At 38.5% G+C, this 23,144-nt stretch overlaps 1 long non-coding RNA gene across 1 annotated transcript; it reads left to right on the top strand.

The window, feature by feature from the left end:
* The first annotated feature begins 708 nt into the window (after nt 1-708).
* Nucleotides 709-1,519, top strand: LOC122035350. The gene is made up of 3 exons (XR_006126953.1): nt 709-999; nt 1,071-1,170; nt 1,463-1,519. It is a non-coding gene; the product is annotated as an uncharacterized LOC122035350 (long non-coding RNA).
* Nucleotides 1,520-23,144: the final 21,625 nt, after the last annotated feature.

The raw sequence follows: 23,144 nt of genomic DNA, 5'->3' as shown, positions 1-23,144 counted from the left end.
ATTTTATTTAAGTTGGATTTGGGCTGAACTTTACCACTTAATATAAATAGAAAATTTAAGTGGGGTTTGGTTTATTTTCTATTTGGGTTCGTGACCTTTCCTCCTCCCCAACCAAGTTCCGCCGACCACCTCTTTTTCCCTCCTCCTCCTCTCGGCACACCAAGCCAAGGGTCAAGGGAACATCTTCCGGCGACGACTCCAACACAAAAAAGGTTCTTCTCCGCGAGAGGAACGCAAAGATGTGAGCGGATCGTCGAGAAGGTCATCTCCACCGGAACTCTAGCGATTAGAATCGTAAGAAATTACGAATAGGAGGTAAGAAACCCCTCACCTGCAGTATAATTGTAAAATACCGGAAAATAGGCGAATATTAATAAGAGAATTTTCCAGAATTTTTGGGAATTTTTCGGGAATTTTTCGGAGCTCGTACGGACGAGTTAACGGGGATAAAAACGGGGCTCGGAAAAGCCTGTTTAGACTACCCTGTTTTAATGAGGAAAAGTTTTATTATTATTTTTCCTTTATCTTTTCTTTTTCTCTTATTTTTTTCCCCGTGCTCGACACCTTCTCCGCCCGTTCCTTTTCTCCTTCTTCCTCGCGCCGGTTTCCTCTCCCAAAACCCGATCTTCTCTTCATCTCTCTCGCGTGCGCACACTCTCCCCTCTGCCGCCGGCGACGAGAGTCGCCTCTCCTCTACTCTGCACAGTGTCGACGCCGGACGGAAGTGCTGCCGGTCTTCCGTGCGTGTCCTAACTTCCTTCCCTGATCCCGAGCGGTTTTTCCTTCTACTCCTCTGCCGCCGGTGACTAGGGCCACAGTCGACTCCCTGTTGCCCTGGCCGCGGAGAGATCGAGCACAGGACTACGGCCGATCAAGCCCCCAGCCCGATTCTCTCCTCTTTGCTCCAAGCCGTGCCCTAGTTAGGGTACACAGCCGTCGGTGGCCACAGATTTCACTTCCTCCCTTCTCTGTGTCGTGCCCTAGGTCATAGCCAACAAGGTGAGGTTCTTGTTCCATTGGTGTGTCATTGGATTGATTGATCTGCTATTGATCCGTTTTGATTGCAGCAGTGAGGTTGTGTGCTGTGAGGCTTGCTTGTTCTTGGTTCCGGCAGCCTTCTTTCCAACAGCTACTTGTTGGTTGCGGATCTAGAGCAGTGTGTGAATTGAGGTACGTATAGAGTGATTGATTAGTGTAATTTGATACTTGAGTATGCTGTAGATGAGTTTAGTTTGGAACATGTAGTAAGACATGTTTTTAATTTAAAGGTTGTAGTTGAATGTTGAGTGTGATTAGAATGTCATTAATTGAAACATGTTGATACAAGATTAGTAAGGTTGTATGCATGGATTATTAGTTATTGATTAGGGTTTTGCCCTAATTCAATTTTAGAGATTTGTTTATTTAGCTATTCAGTAGGATTTAGCTAAATAAAAAATATATATTTGTTTGTTTAACACAGGATCTTGACGCGAGACGAGTATCTCGGAGTCGGATTTGGACCACTTTATTGGAGGCGGGTACTTTGACTTATGTCTTTTGATATGCATGATAATATGTTTAACATATAACAATAATTGTGTTACCTGTTTATTTCGGTTGGTCACTACATGATTAGTACATGTTGTTTGTTTATTTATTCTGCACTGCATATTATCTACCTGATCACATATGCCTTAGGTAGTGACCTAACCACATGCTCGGTTATATTCTGGATCTAGGGTTTATTTGATACCCTCTTCGATTTGTGTACCTTCTATTTGATACGTCTTCTTGTGGTACACACTTTGTATCTATTTATATGGATCATGCCATGTTATTCATGAGATTGCCATGTTCAGTATCATGCATCATGATTGCATGCTGTGCGATTGTCGGCTCTACTTTGGTTGAGCTCATCGCCAGTTACATGTACTGCACACATCACCCATGGATTTGTATATCTGGCTGGTGTGTGGCGGTTCTGCTGTTTGGCTCCGTTGGTCAGGTGACTCAGCGTGGTAGCCGGCAGTCAGTTCCGCTCTGTTTGGCTCCGTTGGCATTTAGGGTAGCAGCGTGGTAGCCGGCAGATGGTGGACTTTGTTTGGCTCCGTTGGTCAGGAGACTCAGCGTGGTAGCCGGCAGAGATATCCTCCCCGTCATCGTGTACCGGGAGATGAGAGCATTGAGCTCCCCCATTTATGATTTGGGGTCACAGGACAGGAGTACTCCGACAGCATTCCGTTTACTCTGTCATTGCACAGGAGCATTGATTTCAGAGTATGGGGTTGACATATGCATTTATTGCATTTTATTTGCTTGTGATTGCTGCACTTATATGCCGCATTTGTTTGGATGCATTGATTGACATGCATACAGGATTATGACTCACTCGGTCCGACGACTGTTACCTTTATACTTTGATCCCGACAAGACAGTTATCTTGATTTCATTTCAGTTGCATTTATCCTCCTCATATTCAGGAGACTGTACGCATGATTAGTGTTGTCTGTTATTTGTTTTATTATGCATATCAGTTGTACCTGCTGAGTGTTGGACTCACCCGCCTCCATTGTTGATATCTTTTCAGGTTGAGGCTGTCCGGAGCAATTCCATCCTGGCCCCCCATCTGCATGTAGAGCTAGTTCTCTACTAGGTTGTTATTTGCTTTATTTTGGTTTTTCTTCCATCAGACTATGTTTTAGTTTTGTTTTGGATTTTATTTATGGATATTGTACGGATTGTTACCGTTTGATGGACTTTTGGATGGTTTGGTTTTTATTCTACTATATGCCTGCCTGGACGGCAGAAGAGGTGAGTTCGTTGGATTTGAGCTTTACGAGTGTAGTGGAGTAGGGTGGATTTCGAGTCAGAGTCCTATTGTTATTGATTACTATTATTAACTGCGTGGTTGTGACAGCCAGAGGCTGAATATCTTTATAAACTGCGTGGTGTTTGTTTTTTTTATTTTTGTTATCATTCCAGCCGCCTGTGGCTGAAGTATATGTGATATGTAGAAAGTTTCATATTGTCCACCGTACAGAGGAGATGCTGTCGAAATTTCTTCGGACAGAGACTCCTCTGGGGCGTGACAATAATAGCTCCGTTTGAATTTTTTGTGCATTAGTTTAGTTTTATGCAGGTTTTGTCGACATGTAGGGTGTTTTTAACCCTCCTCGCAGGTTTAGGGATTTAGTTGAGCACCTTTAGATGGGCCGGACATGTTTACCCTCTTCAGTTTGGGGTTGTAGACGTTGTCGGGTGCCTAAAGGTGATCTCCCTAATAAAGAGGAGAGTTGGGGCACACTAGGTGTTCGACAAAGTAACTAGATCAGTAAAAAAAATGCAACTTAGGCATTTTAATCGCTCAGTTAAATGCATTAGAAGCGTTTAAAATAGCAAATCAGTTTATTTTAGCTTACATGGGACTACGGTCCAATGGGTGGGCTCCCATAGTCGCCTCTAGGTTTAGATAACCTAGCTCTAGGTTCAGATAACCTAGAAATAGCAAGTTAAAACAGTTAGCTATATTCAGTATTTTATTTTCAGTGGCACTGTACTGGATCAGATATCCATTGGGTTGGACTCCCACAGTCATCCCTAGGTTTAGATAATCTAGTTAACCCTACTAAATTCGGGACTTGCAAACCCGGGTCTAGTTAGGGATGCGCGCACAGCAAGTACAGTTGCCGGGCCCAAACATCATGATTATGTATTTTCACTTATATCTATTAGCTTTCAAAGTTTATTCAGATATGTGACTATAGCATCATAACAGCACTAGTTTAGCTCAAGTATAGTTTCAGTTTCAGTTCGGTTTTCAGCATAGTTTATTCTAGTTGATGCTATGATATGATTATATGCTTAGTTTATGATGCATGCCATGTTTCAGTGTTTATACCATGTTTCAGTATGCCATGCTTTAATAAGCTCAATGCATGTTTTCAAATAACATGATTTCCAAAGCATATTCGCATCGCTTACATGTTTTTGTGAGGTAGATAGATTCTTACTAAGATTTTTAGCTTATAGATACTACTTTTCTTATACTGCAGATAAAGGTAAAGGAAAAGTGGATCAGTAGTGGAGGCTGGAGGGCAATGCCATCAAGATGTGTGTGGGCAGGAGTTGGAATAAAGATCTTTGGGATCTAAACAGTTTTACTTCAGTATTAGCACTTTGCGTTTTTAGTTTTCATTATTCAGTTTTGATTGTTAAGTGTTATGAAATAGTAAACCATGCACTATGTAGTATGCCCGGTTTAGAATGTTAGTAGTTTTATATTAGTGTGATTTGCATTGGTTTAGAGTTGTTGTGTGAGGTTTTGGCACGCCAAAGTGCTGAAATCAGAGTTCCCGGGCGAAATCAGAACTCTGATCGGTCTCTAGACCGATCAGGGCCTGAGCAGTGCCACTGGATCGGTCAGTCGACCGATCCAGACAGATACAGTATGCTACTGTATCCTCCTGGATCGGTCAGCCGACCGATCCAGCACGATACAGTAGCGTTCCAGGAGAGTTTCGGGTGCCTGGATCGGTCAGCCGACCGATCTAGACATACCTGGATCGGTTTGCCGACCGATCCAGCCACACCTGGATCGGTCTGCCGACCGATCCAGTTGGGAACAGAACAACCGCAGCTCCGATCGATCTGTGGATCGGTCGGCAGGTCCGTAGGTAGTTGGGAAGTTTAGTTTCTAGTCCCTAGCTCAGTTGGGATGTTCAGTTTCCCCTCCTTAGCATGTGTACACTAGCAAAGAAGGTCTTTAGACCTTTCTTATCAGTTGTATCCATCCTTAGTAGAGTAAAATTTTAATTAGCCCAGCTTTCCGCACAGTATAGTTTAGCATTATTGTGACGATCGACCTTACAGCCAGTACCCAGAAGGCGGGTCGTTACATTGAGCCCCAGTCGGTACAGATCCGCGAAGACCTCAGCTATGATAGTCGGCCTATTCAGATAATAGACCGAGCAGTTAAGAAATTACGAAATAAGGAAGTACCATTAGTCAAAGTCATTTGGCACAGTTACACAGCAGAAGAGGCAACTTGGGAGACAGAAGCCAGCATGAGACAGAAGTACCCAGAATTATTCTAAGTTCGAGGACGAACTTTTTATAAGGTATGGGGGATTGTAACACCTGAAAATTCTCAAAACTATTTTAGGAATATTCTATGATTTTTCTGGAATTTTTAGATATTTTTCCTGAATTTTTCGAGTAGCGGAAGTAGCAAAAATAATTAGAAGAATAAAAAGGCTTAAGCGGGAATCGAACCCAGGACCTCTCGAGTCCCCTAAACCTCTAGTTAACCTTAGTAACCGGTGAACCCAGCAGGGCCGTACTGAGAGAAAGGAGAATCAAATATATTTATGATTGAGTTGGGCCAAAATGCCCACTTAATATAAATTAAAAACTTAAGTTGGTTTGGGTTATTTTTAATTTGGTTCGGCAACCTTTTCCCCTCCAAACCCTCACGCCGAACACCTCTCCCTCTCCTCCCTCTCTCGGCGCCAACCACAAGGAGAACTAGGGCTCCATCCCAAGGGTCCCAAGATCACTTTCCGGCGATGATTTCAGCACAAAGACGTTCCCCTCCGCGAGTAGAGCACGTGGACGCGAGCGAATCGTCGAGAAGTCGTCTCCACCAGAATTTCTAGCGATTAGATTTGTAAGAAATCTATCACACAAGGTAAGAAACTCCTCACCTACGGTATAAGTAGCTCCGTTTGGTTTTATACGCACTAGTTTAGCTATATGCAGTTCTTATCGACGCATAGGGTGAATTTGACCCTCCTCGCAGATTTAGGGATTTAGTGAGTACTTCTAGATGGGCCGGACACGTATTCCCTCTTCAGTGGGGGTTCCTAGACGTTGTCGGGTGCCTAGAAGTGGTCTCCCTAATAGAGGGGAGAGTTGGGGCACACTAGGTGTTCGATAAAATAGCTAGTTAAGTTAAAATGCAAATTAGGCATTTTAATAGCTCAGTTAAATGTATTAGAAGCATTTAAATCAGTAAATCAATTATTTTAGCTTATATGGAACTACGGTCCAATGGGTGAGCTCCCACAGTCGCCTCTAGATTCAGACAACCTAGCTCTAGGTTTAGATAACCTAGAAACAGCAAGTTAAACCAGTTAGCTATATTCAGTATTTTATTTTCAGTGGCACTGTACTGGATCAGATATCCATTGGGTTGGACTCCCACAGTCGTCCCTACGTTTAGATAACCTAGTTAACCCTACTAAATTCGGGACTTGCAAACCCGGGTCTAGTTAGGGATGCGCGCACAGCAAGTACAGTTGCCGGGCCCAAACAGCATGATTATGTATTTTCACTTATTATGAATTAGTTTTCAAAGCTCAAATTAGTTATGTTAGTTGAGTTAGAATTCAGTATCAGTTTAGCTACAGTTTAGCTTATTATATGTTCAGTTCATTTATCTTTATTGATTCATATGATTAGTTGTCATGCCATGATTGTATGCTTATATGCCATGTCATGTCTAGTTTATTCAGTATACTTAGCATGTCCTTTCTAACAGCATGATTTAAAATCATAATTGCATCGTATGCATGTTTTAGTGAGGTAGATGGTTTCTTACTAAGCTTTTTAGCTTACAGATACTCTTTTCCTTATACTACAGATACAGGTAAAAGGAAAATGGACTAGCAGTGGAGGCTGGGGGTCAATGCAGATCGAGATGGTGTGTGTGGTAGGAACATGGAATAAAAGATCCTTAGGGGATCTAGCAAGCTTAAACAATTGAACTTTTAGTATTTCTATTTTCACGCACTTTTAATTGTTAAATGCTACGAACTAGTAAATCATGCTTTATATCCAGTTTAGAATGCTAGCTTTATGTCATTAGAATATATTCTATGGATTGCGTAAGTGAAACGTGAGATTTTGGCACGAACAAGTGCTGAAATCAGAGCTTAACAGCAATTTCTGTCGCGAACAGAAGGTTCGGGGATTGATCACTGGATCGATTGGTCAGTCTGGATCGATCAGCCGATCGATCCAGAATATCGTCCCGAGCACAGTAGCGTGCTGGATAGATCACTGGATCGATCCGACCTATGTCCCGCATACAGTAGCCGGCTGAATCGATCCCTGGATCGATCCGATGTTTCAATCGATCAATGGATCGATTGGGAGGTCTGATAACAGCTGGAAAACATTTATTTCAGTTCCTTGACCATAGGGGATGTAGTATATGCTAGGTATACTTTAGATTACACCCTTTAGCATGTATAGAATCAAGAAATGTTAGCAGCTTAGAAAATTTTAAATTAGTACAGCTTCCGCACCTAGATTTTATGATGGTCAGGGAGTAGTTAGCACAGCTTAATGTGATGATCGACCTTACAGCCTAGTTAGTAGAAGGTGGGTCGTTACAATAAGTAAAGGCCTAAGAGTTGCTTCCCTATTAAGCGGGACTAAGAGCACTCTTTATGACATGACAAGTAAAGACCTAAGAGTTGCTTCCCTATTAGTTGGGACTAAGAGCACTCTTCATTATATGATAAGTAACTATGACATGTTATTTTACTTTGTATGGCTTGTACCAAGGGTGGGCTCCATAAGTGCCCCTAGCCGACAGACTATGAACGGGTCTAGTAAAAAGGGATGGGCTCCTTAGTACGCCCCTAGGTCGACGGTCGTAGTACGGACCTAGTTCCCTAGTAGGTTCAGGGCTTGCTACCCTGTCCTAGGGATTGCGCGCATTTATGTATGTATGTGGTACAAGCCGGGCCCTCATGATGATATTATGTTCAAGTATTATATGATATGTTTTAAGACATCTTGCACATGACATGACACATGTTTTAAAAGACACCTTGCATGATATAATAAGTTATGATATGATATGCCCTTATGATTTGTATGACATGATACTCTTTTATTTATGATATGATATATCATGATATTTCTTTATGATGTGATATGCTCTTATGATTTATAGGGCATGATGCTCTTTTATTTATGATATGATATATCATGATATTTCTTTATGATGTGATATGCTCTTATGATTTATATGACATGATGCTCTTTTATTTATGATATGATATAGCATGATGTTACTTAATGATATGATATGTGATAATGCTCTGTTTACATGATACGATGTTTAAATGATTATGTCTTCATTGTTATATGCTTATGTGATTATGATATGAAATACGTTTTTGTGAGTAGGAAAGGATCTTACTAAGCCTGTGTGCTTATAGCTTACTTTCCTTGTACCGCAGATAAAGGCAAAGAATGGATAACTAGGGGAGCCGCAGGAGAGGCAAGAGATATGTGTGGTGGTGGCTCGGCTAAGAAAAAGAAAAGACCTGCTTATGCTTATTTTATGTTATGTTGACATGAACTAGGTTTATTTATGTTGATGTTCCGCATGACTTCATGATACTTCCGTTGTTTTACTTTTGAAAGAAATTTTAATATGCATGTATGTTCCCCTACTAGTAGGAGGGGCGGGGCGTTACACAAACACACTAGGTTACCTTGATTGTGTATTTATAAATATAGAATGGTGTGAGATGCATAGGCATTTTGCTTGAACTTCAGATGATCATATCAGTGCATCAACATAAGTCTGGGCGAAAAATATAGCAATACATTGATTAAATCAAGTAGTACTTTTTCAGCAAATATCTAATTTGACATAAATACTTGATTTGACTAACCAAGTAAACACTATTATCTTCTGATAGTTAGTTAGTAACCAAGGATTAGACAATTAAGAACCAATAATATATGAGTATATTTAACTAAGCTTTTATTACTACTACTAGTCTTAAATTCTCATCTCAATTAGTTTTCTAACCTAAGTTAACTTAATTTTTGACTTAATCAATTACTAACTCAAATTAATCTTCAATTAATCAATTAATGAAATTAACTCAAAATAACCTTTAAACTTGAATTAATTAATCCTCAAGTTTATCAATTTAGTTAACCATTAATTAAATTCATACTTTTTCTTAAATTAATCTTTAATTAACTTCTTAAGATAATTAATCTTCAAAATTAATTCTAAATTATGTTAATTAACTTAAGTTTTAACTTAATTTCATAACTTGAAATTAACTTATAACTTACACTAATTTGTTCTTAAAAAACTTAACTTAATCTCTTAATTTAATCACTTTTTTAAAACCTACTTAATTCTTAACTTAAATTAAAGAATTGACCTAATTATCTCCTAATTATTTAACAAATCTATTAAAACTATTAGTTAAAATCCTTAACCTTAATTAAATTTTTAAAACAACTAAATTAACCATTTTAAACTTAATCATTTTTAATCTCCAATTCGACTTGATACCTAACTTAATTAAGCTATTTAACTTAAGTTAATTACTTAACTTAATCATCTTCTTTACTTAAATAAATTTTCTAATTTCACCTAATAAAATTAATTAAAAAATTTAACTTGAATCAATTTGTTAACTTAATCTAATTCTTAACTTAACCTTAAATTAATTTTTTAAAATTAATAATTCCTAATCACCTTATAAAATAAAATAAAATAAAATTAGAAAAAAAAACAAAACTGGAGCCCAAAACCAAGGGCAAGCACCTACTATTAGGGTCCGGGTGCCCCACCCTGCCACCCCATCTAGGCGCCCAGATTATGGTCTGAGCCCTCGAAATTTCCTATAAAAGGGGTGGTAGGGGCGCCCTCAACCTCTGCCCCTCACCTTCTTCACTTTTGCAAACGGCCCTTTATCGAGTTTTACAAGCAAAAGAGGATAAGGAAAAATAAATTTTCTAAATTCCTAAACTTTCCTCCTTCTGTTATAGTATCGCTTTGCGGATCAACTGAGGTTGTCAGTTTTGTTATAATTATTCACGATGCCTCGGTAATTATTTTTAAATTTTATTTTATTTGTTTTACTTGCTTTAGTATCTTATCTTTAGGATGTTATTTGTTAATTAGGAAATGATTGCGTACTGGTACTGGCCCCTCGACCGCTAGTACAGACCCTAGATTTTCTACTGAGGAACTTATGATTAGGTTTACCTCTACTATCTATATGTCTATGTTGTCTAGATATTTAGATAGACAGTTTTTCATGTGATCATGTATTCCATCTGTAGAGATTATTGATTATTACAATTTGCAGTACTTAGTTTATTATTCTGGATCAATTAACATAGGTTTGTGTGTTGAACTATATAACAACCTAGTTAGAGTCAATTATTTTACCTATACCACTAGGGTCACCGGTATGGATATTACATTATCCCCCACTATCATCCGTACCTTTTTAGGACTGTAACGACCCGATTTTCCCTATTCCAAGTTCTAAAAGCCCATAAAAATATTTGGAAATACTTTTAAAATATTCTAGAGATTTTTAGGAATTTTTAGAGTATTTTTACGTAATTTTTGGAGGTCGTTTGGTAGGGTTACAAAAAGAAAAGAAGTTGTGACAAAAACCGTTGAAGGTGAGACTCGAACCCAAGACCTCCGGCCGAACCCGACCTAATCGGACACAGCCAACCAACTGGGCTACGCGTGGTTTGTTAATAAGTATGAAGCGGATATATATGAGTCATAGTAAAGGGCAAAGTTAAACCTAGGTTATAAAAGGGATAAGTTAAGGGGAGAAGGGAATTATTTTCCCGTGACCTAATCTCGCAATCCCTTCCTCTCCCGCGGCGTCGGCTTCCTCTCAGGCGAAATCGCAGCCGCCGCTCAGGCTTCGCCTCCGACGGTCGGACAAGGACACTGCCGTGAGCTCCGCTTGGACCCGAGCTTCTCTCGTCGAAGGGAGCACGCGGACACAAAGGAACGCCGAGATTTGAAGCTAGCCGAAACCCTAGAGGCCTCTCCTTCGGTTGTAAGTCATACAAGCAAGGGTAAGTACTACTCTCACCTGTGGTAGGAGTTGCTTCGTTTGGTATGGTTGCTTTCGGATTTTTGCTTGCCGTGTAGAATTGTAAGCTCAGTTTTGTTTGCTTTCCATGCCCTGTTCATAGCCGAACAACATCCTTTAACATTAGGGTTTGTAGATTTCGGTTTTAAGCCTAAGTATAGCATGATATGAGCTTGCGGGGTTGAAGTGGGTGGATTTTTGGTGCCATCCGAGTGCAGCCGAGACCTGCACAGGAAGCCTTGATACCTGCCGTGACCTGCACATGAAGTTTGGGTTTATGCGTGACCTGCATAGGGAACTCCAAGTATCATCTAGGCTAATTGAGCAAGTAGAATGGTTTAGTGCTAATTAGAATTGTATGCATTTTATTCTTGAGCGTATGTTGTTCATGAACCTCTTTGCTTTAGGGTCATGTTGTACATACCTAAGTTTGATAAGTAAATATTTTGGACAGCATGCTTATAAAACCTGAGTCGCATTCCTTTGCTTCCATTATAGCATGATGAGAATTTCTAAGTAGCATCCTATACTTGTCTTTACAGCATACTTAGAAGGCCAAGAAATTAGTTTCCTTTACGCTTCATTTATAGCATGTTTAAGAAGTTTAAAGTAGCATGTTACCTTATTTTGTATAGCATGTTTAAAGGCCTTAAAGTAGTATTCCTTGTCATGTTTTAATAGCAGGTTTAGAAGCCCTTAAAGTAGCATTCCATGCTCTGTTTCTACAGCATGATAGAAAGTGTAGAGTTACATATATTTCTTTTATTACAGCATACTTAGAAAGCCCAAAGTTAGCTTCCTTTTGCTTTATTTATAGCATGATTAGAATCATTCCATACTTGATTTTACAGCATGTTTAGAAGCACTAAAATAGCATCCTTTGCCATGTTTTCACCGTATGATTCAAAGGCTTTAAATTGCTTTCTTTAGTTTAGCTTATAGCATGATCAGTAAGCTTTAAGTTACTTGTTTTATTCTGTTATATAGCATGGTTAGTTGATTATACACCCATACTTGTTAAGTATATTTAAAGGACTCCCACAATCTTTAATAAAAGATAATAAGGAAGATAAAAGAATAAGAAAGATAACAAGTAAGTCAAGCAAGAGGCTAGTACCCGACATCCAAGAGCTTGTCGTTAAACAAATCCAGGTGACCATTTCCGAGGTCTGCTCTTTTAGGATTGGTGGCTCGCAACCCTAACCTATTAGGGAACGCGCATGAGATGGCACTAAGCCTGGGCCCAAAGAAAAGAAAACCAAAAGAAAGAAAGAAGAAGAAAGTAAAAGATAGAAATTAAAAGATTAATTTCTATTACAAGGATATAAGAAAAAATAATAAGTTTTATGCTTAGAATAAATAAAAAGTTAGTTTCTTTAATTCTAAGCTTACAGTGTTCATTTCTTATTATCCTGTTAGATAGTGAGCATGTTTAGTATTCAGTTTCATTTTCTGTATACCATGAGCACATGCAGATTTGCTTTAGCATTTCAGTTTCAGTAGTATTGCATTACATTTATGCATTTCGAGTTTTGTGAGATAGATTAGTACTTACTAAGCGTTTTCGCTTATAGATCTTTTCTTTTTCCTCCTACCGCAGATAAAGGAAAAGCTAAGATATGAAGGGAGACGACAGGATGGTTGTGGTGATGAAGGTGTGTGATGACTGCGACTATGGAGAGATCCAGAGAGTGTTATCAAACTTGCAGGACCTATTTGATTAGAGTTTATGTTTTAGTTCTTTCCTTTAACACTATTATGAAGTTTGTGAGATTATAGATGAGTTTATTTCCGCATATGCATTTAGTCACTTTAATTATTTGTGGAGTGAAATAGTTGGTTGTCTTTACTGTTGTTTTATAACTGCGTGGTTGTGAAAAATGGGTTCCAGCCGCCTGTGGCTGCGTATATATATCTTGTGTATTATAGATTTGGTCACCGGTACAGGGGAGATTCTGTCGAAATTTTTTGGTAGGAATTCCTCTGAACCGTGATAAATCTAACTAACTCTAATAATAGCGTCAGTGACACTAGATAAAGAGTTGTAGTTAGGTAACATTCGCCCTTAGAGAGTAGAAGTAAGAAGGGTGGGTTGTTACAAGGACTAATACCATCCACGTGTCCTTTTCAGTGCTACCCTCCTAGGGATCTACCATTTGATGATCCATATTCACATATTATGCTCGATATGATTTATTCATATTTTTTTGGAGGTCAGCGTGTATCGACTCTGACCCTGTTTCGTTCAGTCACCCTCATAGTCCAAGACTATGCCCTTTATATGGTCTTAGTCACATGCATTTTGCCTTTGACCACTCGCGACGTAGCGATGATACGTCCCTTTCATTTATTTCTCCTTTATGCATTATGTCATAGGTTAGATATAGATATTAGTTTGCACATATTTCATATCATTCTCAATTCAGCTGGTATCACCACCAGTCGGCGAGTCCACATGCCCTATTGTCACATTTTGACTGCCTATATAGTCTCATTGGGCATTGATGTCACCACAGGTGATGTCAAAGCCCTAACTAAGTTTGACATGATAAGTTCTAGGAACTTCTTCTTAGGTGGTGTCCATATAGATGATAAGGGTGTCCTATCCTGGAGGAGAGAGGACCAGCACCAGCCTAATCTAGTAGCCCAGCCCCAACCTGATCTTGCGTCTTAGGGTCAGCCTGATCCAACTCTAGGAGAGGAGGCAGGGATAGATGCATACATAGCTGATCTTTTCGGTCCACCTACACCTCTAGTCCCTCATACTCTAGACGACCGAGTTACTAGACTTGAGGTGGTCGTGACAAGTCTTCGACAGGAGGTCTCCGATCTTTGACGGGACATGTCCAGTTCTCAAGAGAAGAACCAGACTCATCATACTGAGTTGATGGACTTATTGTGCTCCTAGGGTTTCGACCCATCTTCCTCGTCTTCGCAGTAGTACAGTCCTTGATTGCTATTTTTTGCTTGCTTGTACATATTGACTTGATGCAACTTTATGCTTAGTTCAGTTACTAGCATTCAGGTTCTCTTTAGCTATTTTCACTTTAATTATTTAGCTTATTAATGTTTATTATATAATGCTTGATAGTCCTAATTATGTTATCAAATTAATGAGGAGAAATTATTTAGACAATTTAAACATAAGTTTTTTTAAAAACTCTTGACAATCTTACTTTGAAAAACTTCATTTAAATATTTTGAAAATTTCTTTGAAAAATATTTTCTAGAAAGTTTTGAAAAGTTATTCTGTGAAAAAAAATTATGCTTAAAATGTTAGAAAAACCACTTTGAAGAATTTTTTTCTTCACTTTTACCTTATGAATATTTATTAGAAAGTTTTTTTGCAATTAATTTCCTATAAAAATATTAAAGCATTAGAAATCACTTTTTTTAATTTTCCTTAAGAAAAGTTTTTAAAATAACTTTGAAATTCTTACTTAGTAAATTTTGTTTAAAATTATTTTGAGAAATTTACTTTGAAAATTTTTAAACTTAAAGAAGTTTTTGAAAATTTCTACTTGGATATTTTTGAAAAAATTTATTCAGAAATTTTTATTGAAAAATCTACTTAGAATGTTTTTCTTAGAAAATTTTAACTTAAAAATTCCTGAATTTTTTTTGAAGTTTTCAAAGCTTTACTTATAAATTTTTGGAAATATACTTAAATGTCTTAGAAATGTTGTTTGAAATATTCACTTCAAACTGAAATATACAAAGCATTTGCCTTTGGTTATTTGGTACATTACTATGAAATTATTTATATGATTGTACTTCCTTTTAGTCTTATTTTATGCTTTATGCATTTATCTTTTTTGATGTATCCTAAAGGGGGAGGATAGTGGGTTAGGTTAGAAAAATCTACTCACTTTAAACATTTTATGCTTTATTTCTTTATTGTATTTTTTTCTAACTTTAATCCGGGTTGTCATTTCATCAAAAAGGGGAAGATTGTTGGTGCAGGTTGCACTAATAATCTGGTTTTAATGTATAATAAATAGGTTAAAATTAGATGTATTGTTTGTCTAACTACTCTACCAAGTGTGCAGGAGTTGACTCGTCTGAGGGACCTGACACCATGCTAAAATCCAGCTAGGTCTACGGGCTTGATAGTTGGTGGAAAATTCAAATAGGTCCACAAGGCCTAATATCTGATAGGAAGTCCAGTTGGGTCCATGGGACTTGACAACTAGTTGAAGTCCTGTTGGGTCTACGAACCTAACAACTAGCGGGAAGATCTAGTGGGTCAGAGGCAAGTCAAGTGACTGCAAGTGGTAAGTGAAGGTAAGCAACTAGAGGAGAGATCCAGTGAGGACTCATTTCCCATTGAGGGAACTGTAGGTATCAATTCAACTTATGTCCATTTGGAAAACTTAAGTTGAGATCTTGACTAGGTCCTAATATCATGGAAATGGGATCCAATTAATACTCACATTTTATCATGTTATGCTAACTTTATTTTGCACGGTAAAATATATTTTCGATTGTCTGGAGTAACCTTTTCTTGCAGGTCGAAGATGCTGAAGAAAAGGGTTTGGGCACCCAGAGTGGGCTCGCCTAGCGGGTGTCGAGGGTGCTCAGGCGATCTAGGCACCCAAACTTGGTCCAGGTGCCTGGAATTGAAAAATCATCCACAAGCTGATGTGGAGCACATTGATTGGCTGAGACACGTGGTCTAGGTGCCTAGAGGGGTTCCAGGTGCTCAGAATAGACCTATTTAAAGGACTTTGACCTAGAGCTTCAAAACAATAACTACGACAGTTTATCTCTTGCTCGGTGCACTAAAAAAGCTCCTGCAACGTTGTGAAGCACCTCCGACAACCGACGACCAAGACTTTCCCATTTTGTTGTTGTTGATAACTTTTATTTTTAGTTCTTGTACTTAACTCCTATTAACTTTTTGAGAATTGTTAGTGGATTGCCCAACGAAAGCACTCGACGAGTGTGGGCCTTGGAGTAGGAGTCGTCGAAGGCTTCGAACCAAGTAAATTCACACTCGATTGGTTTATTTTTCTTCCGCTCCGTACTTTGATTTAATTCACACTCGATTTTTGACGATCGCTATTCACCCCCCCCCCCCCTCTAGCATTCTTTCTGATCCTACAATTACTGTAGGACACTAGGTGGCTGCCTAGAGGGGGTGAATAGCCCTGTAAAATAAAAACAAACCTTCCTTGAACTTTTATGCCTTTAATAACTCAAATACTTGCATAAGAAATAATAGACTAATTAAAAAAATAAAAGAGGCACAACGGGATTTACTTGATTATAACTGGGGAGGTTGTTAATCCAAGGAAGGTGAAAGTGCACTAAACTCTCCTTCAGGTAGAGTAGCCTCTTTATAGCAATTAAAGCACTCAGTTACAGAAAAAGATTGAAAAGAAATGAATTATAAGTGTTGTTCTGAACCATTGGGACCAGGGTTGTATTTATAGCCTAGGTCAGGGTGCCTAGAAGGGTTCTAGGTGCTTGGGAGGAGATAAACTTTTATCCCCATCGTAACGTAATGAGCCATGTCACGTTCCAGATAATTTTCTACTCCGGGCGCCTCAGACCAGCTCTGAGCACCCCGGACCAAAAATTTAGCTTTTGTTGATTTTTTTATCCTTGTCTTCTGCTCTATTTCCGCTCACCTTGGTATGGGTCTTCCACTCCGGTTCCACTCCCTTGGATGATCTCGACCATCCGAAATAAGGCTCACCTGAACCTAATTTTCGGCCTTCTCAAGCAATCTTCCACTCCAGCTTTTCGTCCCTCGAAAACGCCATGCGCCTCCTCTTCTGCCCGCATACTCTTTTGCAGAACCTCATCCCTTAGACGCACCGAACTCGTTGGCTCTCTCCCATGTCATCCTTCTCGCTAGCTACATCTTTTGCTCAACTTCCTATGCTCCTAAGTTCCTGCACTTAGACACAAGGCTTAAAAACTAACAGGACCTAATCTGACTTGGTTGATCATATTAAAACTACCTTGGGGTAGTAACAATCTCTCTCTTTTTTATATGAGCAAACACAAGTTAAGTCAGGGTAAATCATAAATAAAATAGCAGTTATAATTTTTACAAAAAAATTATAAGTACAAAAATTAAAAATTGTTATTGTACTACCCTCCCTCTAGATTTAATCTTTACTACTCCCCCCTTTTGATCACATTAAAAGTGGGATACGTTAAATATATTACATGGAAAGTCTAAAAAATCTAAGGAAAAACAAAAAGATATGAAAAATGTAAGTCTCAAGAACTTTAATTTTATAAAAAAATTTAAAGCATTAATTAAATGTTTCACAGTAAGTTAATTAAACATTCAATTCAGTAATTGGCTTCCAGGCTGTGGCGAGGTACTAGGCCTTCTTAGTTATTAGAGCATCAACCACTTTTAGGGAAAGCCTTTTAAAAAAATTAAATATTTAATTTTCTTTCTGAAAGTCCTAAGCCCAGAAATATAGTTATCCTAAACATGATTTTGGAACCCAAAATAGGTTCTTTCCTGTAGGATTAATTAAAATTTTCTTAGGAACATATTTCTATGATATTTTTCTAATTTGGCCCGTATAAATCTATAATACCAATTTAATCCTTTATAGTTTCTAAAATTTGAAGCAAAAAAATTTGAGCATGTAGAACTTTTTAAGTTTTTATTTGTTCCTTTAAATTAGCATTTTCAATTTTTAATTTATCATGCTCCTCTATCAAGCATGACTTTGCTAAGATTTTTTTTTATTTCTAAATTCTCCTTTTTTAAATTATCATTTTTACTTTTTAATTTACACATTGATTTAGTCATAGGCTTAATACCGAAATAGAGTTGATTAGGAGGTAAGAGACATATCTCACTTACCATGTTGGATTTGAAGCTTGATTCTCCCCTTGCTTCACTTCTTTCGTCTAATGTCTCTCCCCCTTCATCGATGCTGGCTTTTGAGATACTTTGGTCTTCGTGACTTGCCATCAGTGCTAGTATGGCGTATACTTCTATTGCTGACTTGGATGATGAGCTTTCATCCCAATTAGTCTTGAGATTCTTGTGTTTGTTTGGCTTGGGCCCCTTGTATTTTTCTTTTTTGAGCTCTCGACAGTCCTCTTTTATGTGCCCTTCCTTTTGACACCAGTAGCATCAAACTTTTCTTTTATTTCTTGGAGTTTTTCTATTCTATATTTCTTTAAATTTATTAGATCTAAAAATTTCCTAAACTTCCTTACCATATAAGCTTCTTGGTCTCCTTCCAAATCTGAGTCTGACTCAGATTCATCCTTCTTAGTGGCCCTCAGTGCCAGGTTATGGCTTTACTCTTTACTTGATCCTGTATATCTGGATTCATGTAATTCTAAGGTTGAAAATAATTCTTCTAGTGTACTTACCTCCAAGTCCTTCGAGATGTAGTAGGTGTCGATTATTGAGGTCCATTCTAGAGTCCTGGGAAAGGCGTTCAGCACGTAGCATACCGAGTCTCAATTGGTTATCGTTTCACCAAGCTTAACCAGTCCGATGATTAGTTCCTTGATCTTCGCGTGTATAGTTAGGCTACCTTCTAACCTTTTCCTAAACATACGTTTGTTATTTGATTTCAAAGAAGGTCTCATCATGGGAGTTTCGTTTTCGATGTGCCTTCGTGTAGTTCTAGGAATTTCTCCCAGAGCTCTTTGGCCGACGAGTGGCTTCCGATGCGGTTGACTTCATTAGGAAGTAACACACTCAGTAGGTGATATTCTGCTATGTTGTTGGCAACGAAATCACTTTATTCCTTCTTTGTCTAAAGATACTCATCTTTCTCTATGCCTTGTTGATCTTTTGGAATTATAAAACCGTATTTAATAATTAAAAAAAATCAAAATAGGTTTTTATAAATATCTCCATGAAGCATTTCTATTGCGCAAACTCTCCCTCAAACTTTGGTGGGACAAGGCTTGGTCCGACCGTTGATTTTTCTTCAGTAGGCAGTTAATCTTTCTGAAGCGAACCTTGCTTTGATACCAATTGTAGGACCCTTGGTGACCAACTAGAGGGGGTGAATAGACTTGGAAAACTCCTCAGACTTTTATGGCTTTAATAACTCAAACACTTACATAAGAAATAAAAGACTAATTAGAGAAAGAAAAAAAAGACACAATAGGATTTATTTGGTTACAACTGGAGAGGTTGTTAATCCAAGAAAGATAAAAGTGTTGGCGCAGCGGGCCTAGTAAGAGACGGTAGAGTTTATCTGTCAAAAAGTGAAACAAATACCTTTCTCGTCCATTTAACTCTGATTAATTGCAATAGTATAATTAAAATAAACAATAAGAAAATAAAGAAAGAGGAACAGGGTTTACTTGATTACAAACTAGGTGGTTGTTAATCCAAGGACAAAGAAAGCTCTAAAACTCTCCTTTGGTGAAGGCGGAGAAGCCTCTTACACTCGTTAATTACTCAAACTATTGCTAGGAAAAGAATACAGGAGTTGTTATCTATTTCCTAGGTCCAGGGGTCTTTTTATAGCCCCTGGAAAATCTATCTGTGGCTGGAAGGTGCCTTTTATAGAGCTGGAAGGCACCTCCAGCGAGGCGCCAGTGGATAAAAGTTTATCCACTACCAACAGCAAAATATGCCTAGTCGAAGACATCTTTCATGGGGCTAAAAGGTACCTTCCATGGTTGGTTGGAGGCGCCTTCAGCCCAGCTGAAGGCGCCTTCTGCCTAAAGGTCGTGGAGGGGCCTTCAACTCTTGTTAAAGGCCCCTCTAGCAGCTCCATAGCTCCATTTTAGCTCTTTTACTGCTCTGATCGCCTGCGTGATATCGGCCAACCGAAATAGGGCTCACTTGAACTCAATTTCTTGCCTTCTTCCTCGAGCAGGCTTCTGTTCTGGCTTCTCGTCCCTCGAACGTCGCACACATCCTTCTCGTTCATCGGTGTATTCTTTCACAGCACCTCATCCATCAGATGCACCAAACCCATCGGCTCACTTCTCGTGCCATCCTTCTCGCTAGCTGAGTCTTCCGCTCATCTTCTTGTGTTCCTAAGCTCCTGCACACTTAGACACAAGGTTCAAACACAACAGAACTTAACTTTAACTTGGTTGATTACATCAAAACTACCACGGGGTTCCAACAATCTCTCCCTTTTTGATGTGCATCAATCCAAGTTCAAGTTATGGAAAAAAAATAAATAAATTGCAATGACATAAGTTCTGTAAAGAAATTACAAAATTAAGTTAAGAATTAACATGCATAAGTTGCAAAACTAAATTAGGCAATCAAATGTGATTTTAAAAAAGTGTCCCTTATTGCCCTCCCCCTAAACTTGTACTCATTCCTCCCCCTTTGATCACGTCAAAAAATAATAGGAAAAAGTAACAAAAAAGTTAGAAAATTTTGAAATTAATTTTTGGGGGTAGTTAAAAAAATTCAAACAGAAATAAAAATTCCATAAAGACATATTTTGACTAATTAAAAAAACTTTAACTTGTTAAAAAATTATAACAATTATCAATTAGTCAACTAAATATTTATTTCAATAATTACCTTTCAGACTATGGTAAAGTGCTAGGCCTTCTTGGTTATTGGAGTAGCAATCACTTTCTAGATAAAGTCTCTTAAAGAAATTAAATATTTAATTTCCTTTCTGAATGCCCTCAAAAAAATAATTCAATTCAAATATATTTTTGGAACCCAATATAAATTCCTTCCTACTGGGTTAACTAACAATTTGGGGCGTACATAACTACTGGGGATTTTTCTAAGTTATCCCTGGTATTTTCTAATATACCAGTTTAGTCTGCCATACTTTCAAAATTTTGGTTTACTCAAACTCAAACATGCATGGTTATTTTTCAACTTTTTAATTTTTAATTTTGAACTTATCATTTTCTAATTTTAAATTATCATGCATTTCTAAGGGACATGATTTAGATAATTGTCTTTTAAAATTAATGCTTTCTTTTTCTAATTTGTACAAATTTTTAGAAAGTATTTAGATAAAATTAAAAGACTGCTTGGGAGATAGTGCACGTACCTCACTTACCTCGTGATCTGATGCTCCCCCTTCATCACAACTCTCCTCTGATGATCCTCCCCCTTCATCGATGCTCATTTCTGAACTACTTTTATCTTCTTCTCGATGGTCGGCCAGTAAGGCTAGGCAGGCATATTCATCGATCTTGGACTCTGAGGACGATGATTCATCCCATGTGGACTTTAATTTTTTGACTTTACTAGCCAATTAGGCTTACACAACCACAAGAACACGAAAGCAAAACACTACGGATCCAACTCCAAACACAGACCAATGCATACAATACCAAAATTGTTGTATACTAAAAATACAAATAAAGCGGAAATAAAACTGATATAACGCAGGACCCAGGACTGGCAGCTAGCATCTCTCCAAGCATCCATGACTCATCTATCTGTTACCTGGCAAAAGAAAACCAATTTGCAAGGTGGTGAGTATTGGAACTCAGCGGGTAAAGATAAGATAGTGCATGAACAAAATAAACCAATAGAGAATGTCAAAAGGAATACAGTCTCATAAGAGGAATAGCAGATACTACAATAGAACCAAAATAAATGCTCATACCTGAAACCATATCCTAGGCTAGTTATAGTAGGTCAGAATTGGTACTAATCTGCTATAGTACTGTTGATAACTACAGAGGTAATAAGCAAGGTATATACAAATTTCCAACGACTAAACATCTACAATGATAATATATCTCAACATAAGTAAACATATCAGCATATATGAACAACATCAGTAAGTAAGCAATAACAGCATATATAAACAGCAGCAGCCAAAGCAAATATAATAACAGCGTATGCACGGATGGTCACTCCCGCCCACCTCTCTGCACCATAACCCCTATATGGTCGAGAGGTCGGGTCAGTGACAGACTGTACGCCACTCCAGCTACCACTCTCATGAGTGGTCGAGGGGATAGTTGCATAGTAGCTAACTAGCTACATCTGCGACGGGGGTCCCTACTGCTCGTAACTCCAGCTATCACTACCCATGAGTGGTCGAGTGCGACACGACAGGACAAGTGGCATCAACTCCAGCTACCACTCTCTCGAGTGACCGAGGATGCGCCCCTGGTCAACGACTCTCTCGACCGTAAGGGAGAATTAGTCGTTGACATGCATGCCATGACATGATGCGCCAAATGCAACAATCATCATACAAATATAAACAAAAATTTAGTATGCTACATGAAGCCAGCATGCTCATTATAGTACATAATAAACAACAGTCAAAGCATACAAACATAGTATCTAGTATCTGCTACTGATCATGGACAACAACAAGAGACTGCATACATATGGAAATGAATTCCTCAAAGATCTCGTGGAAGTATCAAGCGCAGGAAAATAAGAGTGGAGTCAAAGTAAAAGCAGTTTCTTATCCAAAATAGTTCATGTACCAAGGTCAAAGTACTAAAAGAAACAAAGCAAGAAGTACCTACCTCTCGACGTAGAATATCCTTTGATGTCTTCAAATCATAAAGCACATCTCTAGCTCCAATCTACATGTAAGGTGTATCAAGAATCAACTCATGAACCAACCTATCTATTAATTCCCCTGTTAATATATTAATCTCTCCATTAATTAAATTATAATTTAATTAAATGACCTCAATTAATCAATTAATTATCTTATTATTTATTAATCATCTAATCCATCTATTAATCTCAATTAATCAACCTTTAACCATTAATTTAATTTACTTAAATCTATAATCAAGATTATTAATCGATTTAGTGATTAGTTAATCCAAATCTAATTAACATAATTAATCATCAATTATCGAATAATCTAGGTTAGTCAAAAACCAAAAATTTTGTTTAATTAACTGTTACCAAAACACGGCTTTGGCTCCTTCATCTTCGACAATTTCTTCCCCGATAGCGTGGCAGCCGCCGGCTGGGATTCTGATCTGGTCATGCCGAGAAGACGACGACGACTGGAGATGATAACGATGGCGCTGGAGGTGACGCTCTGCGGTGGTGGCCTCGGATCGGCTGCATTCGGAGCGTAGCGCTGCCGCACAGGGAAGAGGCATGGCGTCGACTCAGATCGCACGGTGAAATATCCCATCGAAGAGGGAAGGAGGGAACCGGCCAGCCGCCAGGCGCCGAAGATGAGGTTTCGGCCTGCCCGCGCGTGATGGCTGTAATGCATTGCCAGTGGCGGTGTCGGTCATCCCCGCGGTGGAATAATGTCGTCGTACGCCTGGTGAAGGAGAGACACGAAGGTCCTTGTCGGTTGAACTCCTCCACGATGAAACTATCCCCCGTTA

This window comes from Zingiber officinale, chromosome 11B, assembly GCF_018446385.1.
Source record: "Zingiber officinale cultivar Zhangliang chromosome 11B, Zo_v1.1, whole genome shotgun sequence".
NCBI classification, from domain to species: Eukaryota; Viridiplantae; Streptophyta; class Magnoliopsida; order Zingiberales; family Zingiberaceae; genus Zingiber; species Zingiber officinale.
The sequence above is the reverse complement of the archived record's forward strand: the minus strand, read 5'-3'. Positions and strand labels throughout refer to the sequence as shown.